This window comes from Anser cygnoides, chromosome 1 (genome assembly GCF_040182565.1).
Source record: "Anser cygnoides isolate HZ-2024a breed goose chromosome 1, Taihu_goose_T2T_genome, whole genome shotgun sequence".
Taxonomy (NCBI): domain Eukaryota; kingdom Metazoa; phylum Chordata; class Aves; order Anseriformes; family Anatidae; genus Anser; species Anser cygnoides.
Window position 1 is genome coordinate 97,253,600 of NC_089873.1, and position 17,561 is coordinate 97,271,160.

At 36.9% G+C, this 17,561-nt stretch overlaps 1 protein-coding gene across 37 annotated transcripts in view; it reads right to left on the minus strand.

The window, feature by feature from the left end:
• Positions 1-17,561, minus strand: part of ZBTB20 (zinc finger and BTB domain containing 20) — a 480,501-nt gene that overhangs the window by 418,706 nt on the left and 44,234 nt on the right. For 35 of the 37 annotated variants that reach the window (XR_010834157.1, XR_010834158.1, XR_010834156.1 and 32 more), the window contains one exon: positions 451-510. The exons of 1 other annotated variant lie outside the window; for it this stretch is intronic. The gene's annotated coding sequence lies outside the window, so the exon portion shown is untranslated. The remainder of the gene's footprint in view (positions 1-450; positions 511-17,561) is intronic. One more of the 37 variants, XM_067003560.1, reaches the window with a different exon arrangement.

Consider the following 17,561-nt stretch of genomic DNA (forward strand, 5'->3'; position numbering starts at 1 on the left):
CTAATTATTTAGACCTCATTCAGTTCTCACTCAGGCAAAACTCCCATTGAGGGACTCTTGCCTGAGAAAAGAGCTACAGGATTTGTCTTACTGTAATTTGAAAAAAAACACTTTATATATCATAAAAACTATCAAGTTATAGTGAGACAAAAATCATTAAATCCGTAGCAATATTAAACCCTACTGAAAGTCCCACTGACTCCTAACGCCAATGTTTTTATATTAAGTAAAATAGATAATTGCAGTTTACCAGTTGTAACTTACCTGCATAATTTAAGCCCAGATATGTTGGTGCTCTTAAAGAGATCTAATAATGTTTTGAGTCTTCTTATCGTACCCCTGCTTTTCTCCTGTGGGAAATCTCGGTTCAAATGTGATAGGGAAATAGCATTTCCAAACAATTACGGTATCAACACCTGTAGAAACCCAAAAAGTAGCATTTGATTTTACCTTTTGACTTCGGACTCCAAAAGGGTTAAGAGCAGCTCTCAACACTTCTTTTTTATGCTGCTGTAAAGAAAAAAAAAAAAAAAAGAAAGAAATTTTAAAAAATGCTTATGTTTACAGATTTGTGCACACAATACCTTCATTTTTTATAACAGTCAAATAACTACGAGTTCAGTGGGGGAAGTGGGTGGAATGCTGTATATATATAAACATATAACTATCTGAAGGAAGAACAAAAAAGTCCTACACATTAACGTTTAGCACACAGGTGACAAACAAATAAGCTAATTGTACTAGTATCCAACCTGTCACGTTACAGGTGAACTTCAGAGAGAAAAGTTACACAACTGAACACCAATTTAGCAGAGAGTGATTCATACGACTTCATGCTTTAAAAAAAAAATTAAAAAATCTCATTTTTTCCATTAAGTGTAGTTTCATTCCTGCTAGGGATAAAAACAAATGGGTGTCACAACTGAAGTTTCACCAGTTATGTTTGCCATTCAAATGCATTCGTGGGAAAAGTTACAGGTAAATACTCTAACAGTTCAAGAGTTTAAAGAGGTTCTTTTATTCTCCTTAAATGAAGAATTGTGTATAATGTCTTTGCATCTGTCAGCTATAAATGGCTTTAATGACTAGAATGCTCAGAAAATCTCTCTATAGGCTGCTTTTTGAAAAAAAGAATTAAAAGCAGACTTAGAACCATATAACACTAATTAACAAAATGTTCAGAACTGGCTGCCAAACAGTTGAGGATGGAGTATTTTGAAGTCAGAAATGAGACTTGGGCACTCCACTTCCACCAATTCAGAGTATGGTTTAGGGCCCTAATTGGCGTAACTTCCAGTTCCTGTTATGAGAGGTTCACTCTGGTTACAGCTCCCAAACCCACTTCAGCAGGGCTTCTTGCTTCCTCACAGGAGTTGCAAGATCTTTTCATTGCTCCCAAGTGCTGACCTTCCACCTGGGAACCCACGTCCAAATCTAATAACCAGCTCAAGTACGGCAGGAATGGGATAACCAAGCCTACTGGTATTCTGTAATCCTTTGCTGGTGAGGGGTTTTCAAAGCTATCCACAAAGGCATTTTAATCACTGAGATTTTGACCCCCTTGCCATACTGCAGAACTGATTCAATGGCACTTATTTGTCGTAGAGTTGCTTCTCCAAAGCTCATATGATTTGCTGCCTGTTAATCTGTTAGCGGACCTGTGATCTGTTACCTGCTAAAAGCAATTTGTTAACAGAAAAGAACTGAAAGAACTACTTTTTGGAGCAACTTTGCTTATTTGGAAAGAAAGGACACAAAGCATTGTTTTCTCAGGTTAAAGAAGACATAATGACAGCAGGCCTTCTGGCTCATTGCTCCCAAGCCTGACTTCCCACCAGATCCTTGCTACTACAGGTGCTACTACAGGTGCTACTACAGGTGCTACTACAGGTGCTACTGTTTCCACCTCGGTGACACACTCACAACTTCATTTCACACCTGCAGCCTTCCCTTAGTTTTCTGGGTGCTTCCTACCTCTGATCATCACCAGCGAACCATGCCCCAGGTTCTCCATCTGGGGAAATTTCTCTGGCCTACGTGGGTCAGCTGTGAGTGCACAGAGCACACAGTCTGTTAGATGGTGGCTTCCACCGCTTTCAGGGAAGGAGGTTTATTTTGCTGGAACTAAGGCTGTGCAGCATGTGCTTTAGCTTTCATAAGGTCTGCTGTTGCCTGAATAGACACGCCGGGCGGCAGCTGGTAGCACTTTCCAACATTACACAACCAGGATCTCGAACAGTCTGTCAGTTCTGCGCCGACAATGAATAAAGCAAACCAGGAGGCCTAAAATATTGAGTAACGAGGATCAGGTTTTGACCTTTAGATGCTGGTAGATGTATTGCACGAGGGTATGTTTGATTTGAGCGATACTAGTAGGTATGAAACCGTGCTGTTTGCCTAATGTCTAACTCATCTAACAACTGAAACGCTCTGCACTGGCTGGCAAACTACGTGCTGCAGTGAGAGATGGCTTGAATGCCTCTAGAGTATACTGGGGGAGCCCAGGAAGAGAGGGCGATGCTGGGGAATCGGAAGAGATGAAAAGCAGGAAAAAGTACAGGAAAAACCAATTACAAGGTGAAATAAATGTTTTCTGGTTTAAAGTCACTGAGCAGTTGGACCTGTGATGATGCTCAGGCATTATCTCCTCGAGCTCTTCAAAGTCAAAAGTTTCAGTTTCTCTTCTCTGGTCTACTGGCATTTGAAATTTTGTACACCTACCCATGGCATACATAGCTATCTTTCTGTCAGTTACCATTCTTGCCAGAAAGTATTATACAAAGGTCTGTGTCATTATAACTGCTACGTTTCTTTATTTTCACTACCATTAATTTATCCTTTCCAAACTTTTGAATGCCAGAGTTTAATTAGTGATAACGTTTCTGCCACACAGTTTTTAAAAACTATTTTTATATGGAATTTAAATTAATCAAGCCTTATATTTGAGATGGTCATTTGTAGGACCAAGACTGTTAACAGAGCTTATCATATCTAAAATTACAGGCCATTCATTTTGTTTTAAATTCCACCCTCTGTGTTTACATTTAACGGTTTCCCTTGGATCAACAGCTTATTGGTGACTCAAATTATATCAAATAATATGCTCAAAATCTGATGCAGCTGTATGACATCATGAAAAACTATGCACACGACTCAGGAAATTCACTTCGGGTCACCTTGAAAGTTAAGCCCCATGTACTAAGCAAAAGTGAATACTTCGCAGTGTTGGCTCAAAACAGCCTTACTGACTTCAACGTCACAAAATACACAATCCTCACAGAGACTTGAGGTAGATCACAGTAATTTTCCAGAAAAAATGTTGGTTTTTTTTCAATGATGAAGTCAATTAATTAAAATACTTAGCTGTTTTTTAAAATGTCTAATCAAATCTAGATCTACCACAAAGATAAGAAATACAGAAATGGACAATTTAAATGGTGCTAAATTAAAAATGCCTCTTCTGTTATACCAGTTGATTATACAGTAGCAACAGCATACAAATGCTAACAGGAAAGAACTATATATACTTGTTCACTTCTTTATGTTAATAACTTATAAGCTGCATGGCCTTTTGACTTTTGCTATGAATGAAAAAAATCCTATTCAGTGAACTATCGTCAGATTAAGTGAAACTAAGATAAGTACATTCCATATAAGAATATGTAAAGAATGTGCAAATTTTATTTACTTTTCTCTCAATTTATGGAACCTTTCCCAAGAGGGAGAAAATATTATAGGATGACAACTGTGAGGATCTTCTCTTTTTAAGATTCTATATCCAAAGAGTGAATTTCAAAGAATAAGATAAATTATTTTAGCATTACTCCAGTTCAGTTCCTCCAAAATACAATCATCATACATGCAAACTAAACTCCTGTAGCATGTGGATGAAAGGAATCACTGTTGATTAATGCTAAGAATATAGCAGCCAAAAGGATTTCAGATAATGATTCATGGTAAGACTACCAGTAAATTCCTTGGTCTCTTGAGGTTCAGTCAACCTGGCATGAGCATTGGGTAAAGTATGTCCTTAGCAAAATGGACAGTGCATCACAGCAATGCACTTTTAAAAACAAAACAAAAAAACTCAAGTGTGAATGCAATGCTTATGAAAAAGGCTAATGTGGCAAGCTTAAAGGTTGAAATCCTCTCATTTCCAGGACACTACTTTGAGTAGAACGAATTTACTCACATAGGCTCACCACTGACCCTCTGCCTTGAACTGCGGGATCATGTTGAGTGGTCACATATTGTGACTGGTTCGACCTCTTCCATTGGACGTACAACAACAGACCAATTACTACTAATGTAGTAACATTTTTCATGATACTGACTTCTGTCCACTGAGAACTAGACTTGAGATCTCTTTAACTTGTTTCAAGAGTCAAGCTTGTCTGTCTAGGGGGAAAAATAAATCAAATGACTAGCTTTAAATTTCTAACATAAGGACAGATTTTAGAGAATTTCTACATGAAGACTGCCAAAAACAGACTACTGACCTGACCTGTGAGTGTAAGATAACAAACTGGATATGAATTGGCTTTTTGGCAGGAAAGGTTTTTAAAGAAACAATACTCGGTGTTACAGCACCATTCTTAATGCAGGATAAAATCTTTTAGAAAACAACTTAAATTCTCTGTGCACTTCCAAATTCTACTTGAAGAAGACTATTTGCCCACATTTATCTATACGGAAGACTTGGATTAATAACCCTCTAGGATAAAAACAAAATGACCTTTCAGGCAAAAGTCATGCTATGGAGAAAAGGAAGTAGGTGAGCTTCTGTAACACTATCTACCAGCTTAACTTCCTCTTAACTTTATGTACTGTCTTTATTGAAACAGAAAATGTTGCCTGGAACACAAGAGGCAGAATTTTTAATATTAGAGGTACTAGTAACTAGCATGTATAATTCTTCAGAAGGAAATACCAATGCAGACAGTGAATTAAAACATGCCATGGTAACAGATGAAGACTTCAACTGTCAACAAAATCAGGCTATTAATTCTCACATAAACAGTCTTTTTAAATCTTTGATTTTTAATATACAGTCCAAAGATCACTCTCACATTTCAGCAGCTTTTGTCTTTTAATGCCAATCATTTCAACTGACTTTTCTCACTACCCTGTGCTTTCTCTCACCCTTGGAAAAGGTGAGTGAAAATATCAAATGTTATCTTACTCTGCCAAGACCAAAGGAACAGTTCAAATACTAAAAAAATTAGGCAATGACTTTGCTTAAGGTGGGGAGGGAATGATCAACAGTGGGGTGGATCCCTACCTCTCAGCATAAAAAAAAAAAAAAAAAAGACAAACCCAAATCTCTACTTATTCTCTTTTTCAATCTATGCCTGGTCTAGCTTCTGTAAACAGTAACTGAAAATTACTGGGTAGAAAACATAGAATAATTTTGCTGCTAATCAAGTGCCTTTTGTTTTTTGTTTTTCCCTCAAGAAACAGATACTAAGATTCAAAAGCAACCTGGCAACTTCTTGCCCTGTTCATTACCACTGAGAGTAAAGATGCCCTGACTGATCTGTTCAGACTGAACTACCAGCTACCACAGAGTACAGTCTCACAATGAACAACTCTAAATTTATTTGTGAGAGAAACTCACACTGCTGCTGGCCTCTCTGTACCTACTCAAATGACAAAGAAGATTTCAGACTCCAGAGCCATCACCTTTCACCAAAATGTAAGTAACTCACTTATAAGAAAACAGAAATATTATGTGCCTGGTGGCTTATTTTTTCCTTCAAATGTCTGTTCTATTTCTGAAAGAGGACAAGGCTGAAACTTTTCCTTGACTGAGATGTCGCCTCGTAACAGAATCCTCTATCCCTAGCCACTGGCATCAGAAAGTAAGAATCAAAGGTACTGCTTTTGTCCAAAAAAAAAAAAAAAATTATCACCTTTAAAAATTAATTTCCTCAAAGCACTGGAAATTGGTTTGGGGGAAAGCATAAGGGAAGAGAGAAAGATGACAATTCTCCATTCTCTCCAGAGACCAAGTGTCCCCACAGATTTTGGTTACTGTGCAACATTTAACTCCTTGATGGCTATTTTCTCATCTCCTCCTTGGCAGAAACTTCTTCAAATTTAAAAATCAGAACATAAGCCAAGTATATAAAAATAAATAAATAAAGCTCGACATCTATAAAAAGTACACAGACTAGCCTGCTTAATTATTAACAGGTAAACACAACAAATTCTGAATTATTTACTTAATCTTTTTCAGCTACAAACCTCAGACTTTTAGAGCATGAAACACATGCTTTATTTTAGGACACAAAGCAGATATTTTATAATGCTGTGTGGACTTTTTTTTTTTTTTTTCAGAGGTGGGGTTGTTTTGAAGAATACACACTTCTTATTAACCCCAAAATACCTTCCTCTCACTGAACCCTGCTGGAATTTTAAATACAGAAATAAAAGTTTTAGTACAAAGATCCTGTATTCATGTGTTCACCAGTGAATGAGCTGGCTTGTTTCTGACTTGCAGCTAAGTGAAAACAAGATTCCTGTGAGGCATATATGCAACCTCTCCTGTTTCTGTAAATCTGCTAGAAAGGAGCTGGGTTAAGAGAAGCTGGTGAAGGTTCCAGCCAGAAGTGCTACAAAGAAGGATAAAATAGTCTCAGGCACAAGCCCATTTTCTTTACTCAGTAAAGCTACCCTGCTGAAGTAAACCCTGCCTACCCCTCAAATAAAAGTCAATGCCACAGGTCCCCGATGATCCTACAAGCAACTGGTCTAGGCCCAACCATCTTTACGTTCCTTCTTCCTATGTATAATTATCCCTAAGGCAGTGCTGATCTGGTGCAGTCACTTTTCTGGTGTTGTGTTGAAAATGGAGGAAGTTCCAAGCTCCTTCCTGGAGGTGTGATGAAGCAGTGACAGCCCTGCACATGACAAAGTTGGCGCACACCCTTTAAAGTCTTCAGCAATCAGCAGTGTAGAACAACGCTATCTCCACCTCAGTAACCTCAGGTTGAGAACCACGCAGTCACTGCCGTCCAGAAAAATGCAAAATTATTATCAAGAAACGTGGTAGTGAATCTCAGACAATTTTTCTTAACCAGCCTTTCTTTGGAAACAATTTTATAATATTGCTTTTGAAGCCCTGGATTAGTAAAGGTATATGCAAATATACTGAAGTTGTGTATGTGAATGATGCCACCAAAAATCTATTCCAAAGCTTTCACACACGAGCAGAAGTCTCTACAAGAATTTTAGGATAATATCTGAGAAGGTGTTAACAAACTACTATTCCCTCATCGTTTCTACAAAACTGTACAAATGTGAGGTATTACATCATCTACTCTTAATTGCTATAATGGTCCAACATAATTTGTTTTCCCTGCTTTCAGATATTAATAATTTTGTCAATATTTATGTACCATACTTTGCTCAGCCTTCTAAAACCTTCCAAAGGTGCAATTCAGGAGATGAGATAGTTAAACACAGAGCTGGCTTAGCCTCTAATTTAGGTGGCCTACTTACGTTAGCAACATTTTATTAGCACGTTATGCTTTATGTTTAATATTTAGTACATTGTATGAAAATGGTTTACTGTGTACTGCTCACATAAATGACTTACAAATTCTGTTTGATACATAAGGAAAAATGTATAAGTAATACATGTATTTCTAAATATACCTAACACTATAGAAAATAGGGATAAACAGAAGATGTAGAGAAAACACAAAAATGTATCCAATAATGGAGTTAAAAGCTAGGTTATAATGTGTAGACCAAACAGGCAGAATTGGGTATATATGCACAAAGCCCATCCCTCTTTTAACTTTTCATTTCAAAGCTTCCTCTGGAGGCCTTAGAAGCTCTCCAGCTGAAGGAAAAGATGACTTTCTTGCTGAAGTCTCACAAAGGAGGCAATTGTAATGAAACACACAGGAAATCTCCCCAAATCTTTCATATTTTACCAGACCCAGAAAGACGAAGTAGGATCTTTGCCAGAATTCATGCACACTTTTGGGACCATTTTCACGAGGCACGTAGATTCACTATGTCCTCGTGAATTATGCAGCCCCTTTCCAGTGTGTTCGTAAGCAATGTTAGCTGGAAGCGCCAGTGAAAGATGCCCTGTGAGTGAGCAGTAGGTTGTTCCAAAGGACAATAACTCAGCCAAAACAGATTTAAGTTTTCCTGGAACAGTTGGAGAGCAGTTCTGAGTAAGGCATCCAGTTATCTAGCTACAGTGATATCTATTTTGGAGGTACTGATATTCAAGAATTATCACCGAAAAGGAGTTTTTGTTTGTCTTTACCTCATAGTTATGAGGAAAAGTACACTGGTTTTCATTCTCTTCCTATTTAAAAAGTGAATCAAAGATACACCAACAGGCATTTGTAAGGACCATATAAGGGAAAATTCCTCAGGTTCCTCTGAATTAAGCCTACATGAAAGGACCCATAAGCAGTCCCAGAACAATTCTTACTACCTTGGAAGTGCATGAAGAATGGATTTAGTCTAACGGCTTCAGCTAGGTTCTTCTTAAATTTCTAAGTATTGGTAGCTAAGACTTTAGCAAAGGCTTTAGCAAATACCAGACTTGTTTTCTGCGAAAGTATCCGATCACAGAAAAAGCATTTTTTTCTACTGGCGAAGTATTTTCGGTATTATTACGAAAGAACCTTTATTGGCATCCCTGCCAAAATATCAGTTCCAAAGCTTTTCTCACTTTCTTCAGCTGATGTTTTGTCAAGTAACATTCAAAATCATTTTTATTTTGAAAAACAAAAACAAAACAAAACTGATCCTATTTCACATTCTTTTTATCCCTGTACTTTTGTGAATTGTTAATAGTTATTCCAATACATGTATAGCACATTCTAAAATGACTCACAAAATTTCAGTTCACATTTCCTCTATGAAAAAAAAAATCTTTGAAAATGTATCTTTGCTCAGTTAGATTCAGTAGGGGACATTAAAAATTCAATATTTGCCATGTTGCAATGACTTCTGGACAGAAAACAGTTCCTTTAGGCTGCAGTAGGTTCTTCTAGTCTAAATATAAGGGGAATTATAAGTACACACTTGCAACAGTACTAAATATACCACACTGTACCACAATACAGCTACAATCCCAATTATCACCTTTTCCTTTATTTTTTCTTATCATTTCTATCTTTCATTACAGATACAGTATTTATTTTTTATAATGATTAACATGCAAAAATTGGTTCATAGAAACCAAGTAACAAGAATGGGTCTAATTAAAAATTCATATTATTACAAAAATAACCATTAGATTAATCAATATGAAGACCGAGATATTCAGATCAGTAGGATTTTTTTAGTTCTAACATTCATCCTGCTTTAAGGACATCAGGACACTTGATTTAGTAAAAATCTTAGCTGAGATACATCAACACACAGTATTCAGATTAAAATCATGTTGGGAGCTATATTGCAAGCTAGTAGATACCTCCATTATGAGAATGCCTCATATTTTATAGAATAAATATCATGTTTGTATAGATTAAGGTCTGACGGAAACAATTCAAGAGGGATTGTACACTTTCAACTGAAGATATACCCGCAAAAGTGAATGGATAGTTTGGGATTAAACTAATATTTGCTGTAATCTTACCCAAACCAATGAGATTCAAAAATCAATTCAACTCATTCCTATTAAAGAATTATGTTTATTATGCTGTAGAGTTTTCAAATTATGAACACTTTAATACAAATACTTTATGCAGTAAAATCTGTTTCTTCAAGTTGCTATCCCTCAAAGCATGTGATCCATTTGATACTATTATTTTGTTACATATACGTATATGACCTACATATATAACTTCTACCTACATTTTCCTTAAACATACACAAAATGACCTCCACGTTTTTCTCCATTTAGTACAGGTCAATGGATTATTCATGTTTTTGTCCTCTTATGAGGCCAAAATGAGACTAGACAAAGTTTCTGAAATACATTGTATTATAAAAAGCTGTTTTTCAGGTAATAAATTATTTATTTTACAGTAGAGTTTAGAGATTCCAGTGAGACCAATGTACCAGGCATTGCAGTGACACAGACTGAGAGATAGTTGTCACTTGAAAGAACTCTTCAGACAAGACAAGCAAGAAGTAGAAGTGCAAGAACTACTTTTTTAGATGCATTGAGACACACAGACTGGAGTTACTTTCTTGAGGATACACGGGAAATCAGTGACAGAGTGCTGAACTTTTATCACAAGTTACACTCCACTGCTTTAACAACAAAGCCTTCCTTCCTATCTATTAATTAATATAAAAGCCACAACAAAAATCCCAGTATTACATCTGCCCCATTAACTCAGCATTTCCAAACATCATACCACTTTTCATTTGCATAACTAGCATGAAGAAATTCAAAGTACTATATACTCTGAATGAAGCAAAAACAAATAGATTGTTCTTACTTTGGAAGCAGTAAAACAAACAAACAAATGAAAAACAAAACAACAAACAAAAAAAAAAAACCAGAAGGATTAAGCATAAATTCATCTCACCTAACCTTGGCCACCTAAAAGACACTGTTTAGGTTGTTTCTTCCGACACTGAAACGAGGTGAGCATCTCAAGAGTGAGATTCCTTCTCTTCTCAGATACATGGCTAAGTAAATCACCAGAGAAGCCTCTCCCTTTCCTTTATCAATAGAGATAGCCCAGGTGCCATGACTAAGTGCCTGATGTTTAGATGAATGAGCTAAAAATTCCTATCCTAGCACAAAGTAGATCTCCCCAAAGTTCCCTTCATATCTTTCCTAAGAGGCAAAACTCTGGCAGGCCAAGGTCTATACGTGTTAGTGCACATATGCGAGAAGTTAGGTGCATACTGCTAGATCAATTAATGTACTGACAAAAATCAGATCAAAAAACAGAACTCATTGCTTCTTAGCATCTGCATAGCCCAAATGTTGACCACCATTTCTTGAGTTACTGACAATGGGAACAAATGGCAGTAAATCCCTAGGTCTAGCTGAGACTGGTGCAGCACTTAGCCCATAGTGCTAACCAGCAGAACCCCAGCAGGAATACTCAGGGTGCTGACACAACATAAATAACGGTTATAAATAAAACTCACATCAAAATGAGATTTCTCAAAGAAAGGTGATGAAAGTCTGCTACCAGACTTTGATCAAAAGTCCTGCTATTCAGAGAAGGAAATACCTCTGAATCCCAGGGAAAATGAATCTGGTTGTGACTGACATAACCTTTAAAGAACAGAAATGCTTATATCATTGTCTCTGTAAATCCACAGATTAGATTTGGGGTCCAAAAATGCTTGACTTTTCCATGCCATCTTGCACACTTCTAATCTGGCACTAAACTACATGATAGGATTTTGAAGCTCTAAGCTAAATGTGAAGTAGTATTTCAAGTAGCTCTTCCGAAATGAAAGCTGGCTAACATAAAATTCAAATGATCACAGAATCACAGAATCGTCTAGGTTGGAAGAGACCTCTAAGATCATCTAGTCCAACCTCTGTCCTAACACTAACAAGTCCTACACTAAACCATATCACTAAGGGCTACATCTAAACGTCTTTTAAAGACCTCCAAGGATGGTGACTCCACCACCTCCCTGGGCAGCCCATTCCAATGCCTAACAACCCTTTCAGTAAAGAAGTTCTTCCTAACATCCAACCTAAACCTCCCCAGGCGCAACTTTAGCCCATTCCCCCTTGTCCTGTCACCAGGCACGTGGGAGAATAGACCAACCCCCACCTCTCTACAGCCTCCTTTCAGGTACCTATAGAGAGCGATGAGGTCTCCCCTGAGCCTCCTCTTCTCCAGGCTAAACAACCCCAGCTCCCTCGGCCGCTCCTCGTAAGACTTGTTCTCCAGACCTCTCACCAGCTTCGTTGCCCTTCTCTGGACTCTCTCAAGCACCTCCATGTCCTTCTTGTAGCGAGGATGCCTCTTCCAACATTAAAACGGACAACAGGCATGAAAACTGCAGTACCTCCAACAAGAGAATGACTTAGACTAACAGCTTCCATTCTGTGCATGCAAAGCTAAGAAATGTATTTCAGTATTTTTGCCAAATAAAACATGGAAAAGAGTTCTCTCAAAAAATCACAGGATTGTGATGGAGTTGCATGAAAAAACACCAGCGCTTTCACTTGATCACCTTCTGAGCCATAAAGGGTATGAGAAAGCTACAGGACCTTGAGAATTAGATTTTGCAAATTGAAAGTTCTCCTCTTTGGATACTGCCCCAAAGGCCCCATTGGCGGGGCACTGAAGCACTGAAGTCTTCGGTTCAAGCAAAGCACTGTTGTGTGGTGAACTATCCTGAATCTCGCATACTTTTCACAAGCCCAGCAGTTAGCATTGAGCCAACAGCTAGGAACACCACCGTCAGGCTCACGCTTCTCAGTTTTAGCAAGTTTCTGTTTCAAATGAAAGTTATGCTAAAAAGTTATGAAAGTTATGCTAAAAATGAAAGTTAAGCTAAAATGCCCAAAGCAGTATCAGTATTGACATTACGAATGGTTATCTGTTACCAGCCGAGAAGAATCAATACCCAGTGCAGCAGCTGGAGACCAGCTCTCAGTGTGTCATGGCTAGGATGAGTAGGCAGAAGAGCATGATGGAGAGGACTCCAACCTCTGTCTCCTGCTCCATGAAACATGGCAGCGATTAGCAGCTCACTTATTAAAAAGGACCTTCCAGGGCCAAAGTAGTGGAATGGCCTTTCCTAGGAATAAAGTCGCATTGCGGGTCTTAACACCTTCTTCCATGCATGCACAATTTATCTATCTGATCTGCCTTTTCTAAAGAGTGGAATGCTCAACAAACAAAACCTATGAAAAAAATAAAAAATAAAATAAAATAAAATAAAATAAAATAAAATAAAATAAAATAAAATAAAATAAAATAAAATAAAATAAAATAAAATAAAATAAAATAAAATAAAATAAAATAAAATAAAATAAAATAAAAACACTGTGTGGCCTCTACTCTTTCTCCAGATAAGACGATGAGAAAACAAACGGAAAAGGTCTCAGCTGACTCAGTGATGAGAATCTTTTAAGAGCCCATGTGCTAATAATTCCTTCTTCATTTGTCAATAACACTTTTGTACATTTTTTTAAGGGCATGAAAGTAATCATAATGCTTTGCCAGAATATGAAGATATGGATATCTTCATATCTATCTACTGCCATAAGTTAAATTTCCAAACCAGGTCAACCTCCATTATGCATAGGTATTAGACTGTTTTGTTAATGTTTATTTTTGCAGGGAGGAAAAAGAATATCTTAACTCTGAACTTTCCACTTTTGTTAATGATTAAGAAGTTATTTAAATATTAACTTTATTAAATTAATAATTTATATACACTCCTAAAATTTGCTTATTTACCACTTATTTACTTATTTAAAATTTACAACACATATTACCCAAACCTGTTTGTTGTTTTGGGTGCAGGTGCATGGAGTGGGTGAAGTATTCAGACAAAACAAAACAGTTTCCAACAGAAGGATATAAATCATGTTCTATTTATCTGAGAATAACATCTATTATTTAGTGTGGAGCAAATATGTTTAGAGGCTAAATGGTCTCTTTCAAATGACAGAGGGATTTTTTTTCTTTTTTTTTGTTTAGTACAACATGCCCCTGATATACCCAAATAGCTCTATTTAAAAGGCAATCTTTATTAGGTGATTTTTAAATGGGAATTACAATATGTACTAGTAAAAATTGCTCGACTGTTTACTTGCCACTTATTTACAGAGGCCAAATATTTTACCAACAGGAAAGATGAAATCTGTTACAAAAAAAATGGGACTTTTATGTTAAATCCCCTTTGTAACAAAAAGTTATTTTGTGTCTAGGTCTGGTCACCTAGAAAAAATGACAATGAACAAAGACTATATCATACTACAACAGTAATAACCGGTGCCCCAAACACTTTCCATCACAAATCTCCCTGGCATGATTCCCGCTTTGCAAGCAAGAAAAACTTATCTGAAAAACAAGTCAGGGTGAAATAAAGAACAGAAGGAAAAAAGGCTTCCTAACACTGAACTAGTGACATTGCGTCTTCTTTTTTTTTAATGAAAAAAATAGCGTGTTTTTGAAGTTTACCTCGCACACCCAACTGTGCATCCAGATTTGTGTCACCCACTATGATGACTAAAATCATACATCAAATAGGTATCACAGCCATTCAAATCTGAAAGTGACGGTAAAAATTCAGTCCTTACAATATTATCGGTGTAAACCCCTTGTAACATGCAGGATTTCTGCTCAGCAGACTCCCTCCAACACGTACACTCACAGCCCTCCATGTGATACCACAGGCAGCGCTTTCCGGTTACACAGAGCCCCACCAATTTACAAAGTCAAGAGTTAACAGCACGATGCTGTCTGAGAAAAAAAGCTTAACTTACGAACATGTTCAGATTGCCATTGCCCAAAAATCTGAGTAATGTTCCAGATATGTTATGTTAATCTGTTACACAAGATTGTCTGTAATGTGAATATTTTTTTAAGGAGTACCGAGGGTGGTGTTGGGGGTTGGATGAAGGCAGGTGGCCAAAGTTATTACTGAATTGAAGAGGATTATTTTAATTATTGTTGGACTATTAACCCTCTGTTTGGTCCTATTTAGCCAGTTGCATCATGTTTATGAGTAATATGATTTATAACCATTCTACTTGAAATCACTGTTGATCACCGAGCATTTGGGAATAAAAATAGATATGATTAGATGTGCAAAGCTCATTTGAAGGCAGTTTTATGCATAGACTGAGTTTCTATCCACTAAAAAATAGCCCTTAATAATAAGATATCAAGGAAAAAGCAGTGAGAAATGATATTTTATGTATATTATGTGATCTGTGTATTCTAGATGCACCTCATAATGAACGTGACCAAATACTGAACACGAACTGAAGAACAAACCTTTTGTGTTGATGCAAAATTTGAGTGGCAGGAAAAAAACATAGCAGAAGATAAGGGTTTTCATTCACAATGCAATGTAAATTAAAAAACCATGGATACAAAAGAGTAGAAACAAGAAGGTAATATAACAAACTTACATTTCACCCTCCATCATTAGAAGGATCAAAACAGGGGCATACATCTTCATTCTAGTCAGATGGCCACTATAAGAATAAATTATAGTAGCTTATACAAAAAATTAAAATATCAAGGACTCCGTTATGTATTAAATTGAAACAAAGCAAACCATAACAACAAAAAAGAAAAAAAAAAAAGCCACTAAGTCTGGTTTTTTGTTCGTTTGCTAATAAATGGCAAAATATACATGAAAGTAAGGTATAACCCTATTTATTCAATCACTTTGCCTTTAACTTTACCAGGAACAGTGTGAAGCTCGGAGATTTCCCTTACCAAGCCTATTTTCACTTTAAATAGGTCTTGATGGTGCTGTAGCTGCAGAGCCAAAAAAAAACGAGGCCAAATTTTATGTGGTCATGCTAGTGTGGTGAAAAAGCTTTTGTGAGGATTGGATGTTGTAACTGCATTTGTACATCTGGCTCCTCACGGACCTTCAAAGACTTACTTAGACATCTATAGATACTTACACAGATTATTAAATGGCCTGTTAGTAGAAGGGGTGGCTTCAGGACACTGCCACATTTGAATTCAGTGTATGCAACCGGACTCTGACATTTCATTTGGATACTTAGAACATTAATGTTATTGTATCCTGTAGACCTATATTAACAAGTTTGATGTAACAGATGGGAGCTTTTTCAAAAAAATGTAAACAGCTGATCTGAGAGCCAGCACTTTCTATAGACAGACCTTACAGTGAAATATAGCACTCTACTGTTTATTCCAAACACATAACAGCACTGTAAGTAGACCACTTTATACAATGAAGAAATACAGTAAACATAAAAAAGATACCTCAAGAATTTCTTTTCCCTCTTTCTGTTTTAAATAGAACACGCTCCCTCTAATTCTCTGCTTCTGACCTATCCAAAATAAAATGAAGAAAATATTGCCCTCTAAAAGCCAGCACAAACAATGTGAACCAAATCTCACCGAGTCTTCTTGCAGGGCATTCTCAACATCGCCACATTTCTAAATTTTGCTAATTTAAATGTTATGCTTGTTTTAATATTATCTATTGCAGTAGACCTTGCTGATTGTCTGTAATGTATTTTCCTAAACTCATTTAAATGGGTTTTAACTATTCTTGCTGGATTAACCTCTTCAACTTCTGTCTCGACTTGCATGTTTGTTCTTGCACATATATTTTAAGGGCATGTTAATAACGTAAATGGTTACAAATACAGGACTGTCTAGTTTCTACATTCTTCACATTGCATATTTGCCTTAACACAATTGAAATGAACAACAATAGCCACATCTGACTGGGGTTGCTTCTTGTATGCTTTCTGCGATGCAATAATAAAAAGACACTGAAAGTTCAGTGCTCTGGAACGGTAACTCTAATTATTGTAATGTTTACTACAGGAAATTACCTATTGGACAATGCTGCCCAGAATCCCTAACAGGAAATGGGATGTATTTCTGTTTGCAGAGAGAAACAGAAAGCCTAGTGCATTGTTAGCAGCGCTGCCTGAAGCCTCTTCTCCGTTATGTAGGATGAAAGACAGAAAACTGCAGCTCTTCCACAAATGCAATATGCAACAGATTCCCAGAACAGTCACTGAAAACGGGTTGTTGTTTTTTTTTTCCCTTGGAAAATAAGAAAATCAAACTGCCTTAGAGCAGTGCCCCCAAGTTGTTGATAGAATGATCTTAATTCCTCTGTTAAATAAGTAAACAACAAGAAAAAAAGCTCCCTGTTCACAAGGAACAGTGAAAGCACACCAGACCCACAGGATGGGATCTGCCTAAAACTAGCACTGAACCACTGTGGTCAGAGTCCACCTTGACTCCCCTTTTATTAAGATGCTCTTCTCCTTCAGTAAATCCATACAATGCTTTTATAACACTGTTAATACTTATATGAGAAGAAATATCCACATTTATTAGGCTTATGACTGTAAAACAACAACAACAAAACAACAGTAAAAATGGTTCTGGCATGGCAACTCTTATTTTGCACTTCTCTGTTTAACTTCCTTCATCAATTCTCACACTCATTCACTTTGCACTTCCATTTATTGTCTCAGAGCCAGGTTTTCAGTACTTTCTGTTCATCTCCAGCTCTCTCTGCAGCTTGATGCGACAACCAAACTGACTCCCGGGCTGTCATTTGGGATACTTTAACATTAACTGGGCAAAGTCCACATTCTATTACTTCAAATATTTCCCGAGTATCTATTCACTCTGCGCTTTAGAGATCTCCAGACTTTAGTTTACATTCCTTAAGACTTGATTTTTGCCCCGAGTCCAGTATCTTTGCAATATAACCTTTATACAAAACAAATGTTCCAGTATATGCAGAAGACTAAAGGAATGAAGGAGGTACTCGGCTCTCCATTAATTTTGCATGTGTTTAATGTTATCTTAGAGAAATGTACCCATTTTCATTTTGAATCTCATCTACAAACTATGCTGGGTGATTGTGCAAAGAGCCAGCATGCTAGCTTGTTTAAAGAAAAC